The 3,604-nt window shown below is 35.4% G+C and overlaps 1 pseudogene; it reads right to left on the reverse strand.

Moving 5' to 3' along the window:
- Nucleotides 1-1,293: 1,293 nt before the first annotated feature.
- LOC106341575 lies at nucleotides 1,294-2,281 on the reverse strand (annotated as a pseudogene).
- Nucleotides 2,282-3,604: the final 1,323 nt, after the last annotated feature.

Below are 3,604 nucleotides of genomic sequence, written 5' to 3' on the forward strand. Positions count from 1 at the left end.
ATGGAAATGAAAATAAAGAAACAAACATAAGATCAATTTAGATGATTCATATAGATGAGCTATGTGGATGGACAAACAAACAATCATAAAAATCTGAATGAATCATTTGAATAGATCATACAAATGAATCGTTTGGATGGAGATAGCAAATGGTGAAATAAAAAGCCCCGGTGTGTGAGATCTCAACTTGTGATCAAAATTATTCTGGAAATAGTGACCTTAAGATTTGTCAAATCCATCGGACTCTGATTGATAGAAAGAAAAGTTGCATCACAAGTACTCGATTTGATGAGAGAAAAGAACAGTCGAATATTACACGTTTAATTATCATAATATTTACTTTTGTATGGTTTTTATTCTCTCACGATGGGACATTGAGAATGAGAGGCCAGTATGGATTTGGATGAAGATTTAGTGGGAAAATTGGCTTATGGATGGTACTATTTGGCGTTACCTTCTTTTAGATTAGTGAAAATGTTTACCTTTTCTTTATTTTGGGTATATTTATGGGAATTTTTTGAATTTATATTTGAAAGGTAAGAATATGATTAAAATATAGTGGGTTAAGTCCCATCCGAAAAGCGTTCGAGAATAGATTCGTCATAACCTTAAATCCAAAAAAGAAGAATAAGCCGGTGATAATGATAGTTTGCTAATAATTACAAAACTAATATCTTCAATATATATAATTAACTATGTCAATATTGATTATATTTTTATTCATAAGTCATAATGATTTTTTTATGAGACAGTAACGATAAATTCCTCCATCGAACATATGCACATAAAAATTGACTTTTTCCATAAGTTTGTGTGTTTTTGGTATCTTATCGCTGTTTTCTTAAAAGGTTCTCGCCAACACATGTAAAGAAAGTACCAATTTACAGTAATTAAAACCATGATAAATTTTAAAAAATACTAAACTGGAAAACCCCAGAAAACCAAGGCATGAATCACTCAACGGCCCCTTTGGATCGCGGATTGGAGAGTTGGTTTAATCCGATTGTTCCGGGCTTTAAATTTGCAAGACCCACAACACAAAGCAATAAAGCCCCAACATTTGTTAATGTAAAAGTTCCAACATGCGACATACATTAACTAGAATGTCACACGATAGCTAATACATTGACAACTAGACGCTAGCTAATACATAAGACTAATACAAACAAAGTATTAGTTCATAGTTAAGGGGAGATTAACCAGGACCATTAGCCACTAACGAACAATACAAAACATAAACTAACGACACAAATAAGCAAGGACAGACACAATTTGGGCACTGAGACATTAAAACTAGTTAGACAGACCTGTAGACAGTAACTTCTTGATCTCTCGAAAAATCATAGGGTTTCTCCAAATAGATTCTTCACTTGCTAGATCCCGAACCATTTCACACGGAACCAAACATACTTCATCCGTTGATAGCTTCTCCTGGATTGCTTGTGATCCAAGCAAAACACGAGTTTCTATTTCCACATCAGACGTATGCGTCTACAAATTAACAAACATCTTGTTAGAAAACATGATTATAGTTCAAATTAACCCATAATGTTGTTTTGGAGGCTGTTTTTACCTTCTTTGCGGTCTGCATCATTTGGAGAATCCCAACTTGGCTTTGCAAGAACTTGACATACTTAGCGGCGGCCTGGAACATCTCGGCAGTGTTGAGTTTCTGACCACCTGGGATGAGTTTCGTGAGCTCGTGAGTCTTTTCCGCAATTCTTCTTCTTCTCTCTCGAGCTGCGATGCTCTGAGATGAAAGCGTTGGTTTCTTGGTGCCGTGACTGCGGTATTCATCTCCTCGGCCTACCTTGAACTCTAAGGGGAAATCCGGAGCTTGAAGTTCCGGGAAGATGGACGCTTCTGGAGCTAAGTCAAGTTCGTCGTAATAGTTAAAGAAATTAGGGTTAGGGCTTGAGAAATGGTTGTGATTGTGGCACTGGTAGCTTGAGTTAACTAGTTTCTGGAGTTTTGGAGCGGGGAGGAAGGAATTTAGGTCGTGTGTTTCGTCGAAGATTTCAGTTTTAGGGTAAGGCAGACAGGTTTCTTGGGGAGGAAGAAACTGGTCGCATAAATAGTCCAAGTCAGTAAGCTCTAATAGGGTCTGTGAAGGAGCTTCTTCTTAAAACAATGGCTGTTGAAACTGTAGTTGCGGTTGAGATTGGAAGAAGAAACTGTCGGTTTCGAGGATAGTTGTGTCCGCATCGGGAATAAAGCAATCCTGGAGCTGGATAGGTTGATCCCAGTCAAAGAAATGGCTTAAACAATCCATTGACGACATTGAAAAGATGAAACCTGTAGAAAAGAAGAAGGTGAAGCAATCAGGAAGGAGTTAGAATAGTTTTTAAAAGATGATTATTAAGCTAAATTAAGCTTTAATAACTAGTAACGAGCTAATAGATTATATCTATAAAAATAAACTAGACATAGACAGAAAAGACAAGAGAGGATATCTGAGAGAATCGAAGACCTGGAGATTTGGTTATAGAGGATAATGTCGTGTCTTTTGTTCTAATTCAAGTAGACTTCAATGTTGTAAGTTGTTTACTTAACTGTCTCGTAGGCATTTATATGAGAAAGAAAAGGGTTTAGGGTTTTAGAGCGGAAATAAAGGAGAGGTTACTCTTGGTTTTAGTTTTTTTTAACGACCTTCCTAATTATAAGGGAATCATTCATTTCTTTTAATAAATATTATTTTAAATTTAAAACCATTGCCAAAATTCAACAAAAAACACTAATTGACGCATTAATTTGTTTTGGTTTGAAATTTGTCAGACCCGTAAATAAGTGCCAATACAAATGTATGAAAACTAGACATTTGAAATATAATAATTTTCAGTGGCTGATCTAGAAAGTTTTATAATGGGGGGCAAAATTTTCAAACTTACAAATGAGGCATACTTAACCCTAGGTTTGAGGTTTATGGGAGGCAAATTTATTCAATTTCTTCAAAATTCATTATAATTTAGTAAAGAAAATTTGTTTTTAAAAAAAAATTATTGGGGGCAGATGCCCCACCCTTGTAGGCTCTACATCCGCCACTGATAATTTTCATAGAAATACAGAAACAACATATCTTACTATTATTTTGGCAGCGTTATTTTTAGTATGCAAGTATGGTTCGGAACCAAATAGTACTACTATAAGAGTAACCGACTCTTTTAACTTATTTTTGGCCGGCATTTATAGTAACGTGTGTCAATTTATATTTACTCTGCTTACGGTTACTCCTCACTCAATAACTGCATCCTCTCGTTTAATTTTTAATCCTTAATTTTCCTAAATAACTAAATATTCCATGGTAAACAAAAAATTTTCCATAATTATTTGTTTGTTTGTTTTCCTTTGTGGACTTGGTAAAAGACGGCGACTTTGGCGGGTAAAGCAGGTTTCGTGGTTCCACATTCCTCCGTCCTTACTTTGCCGCCAAGTTTACTATCCTCCAGGGCTTGAATGAGATAACTGGGCCGTTAAATTAGATACCAAGCTAATTAATTAATTCTTTGTAAAGCCCATTATCAGAAAATATCAAACAAACAAAAACCCTTTTATAAGAAACATGATTAACCCTACTATCCCCATTCTCCTTCCTATAATCCTTGGC

Source organism: Brassica oleracea, chromosome C4 (genome assembly GCF_000695525.1).
Source record: "Brassica oleracea var. oleracea cultivar TO1000 chromosome C4, BOL, whole genome shotgun sequence".
NCBI classification, from domain to species: Eukaryota; Viridiplantae; Streptophyta; class Magnoliopsida; order Brassicales; family Brassicaceae; genus Brassica; species Brassica oleracea.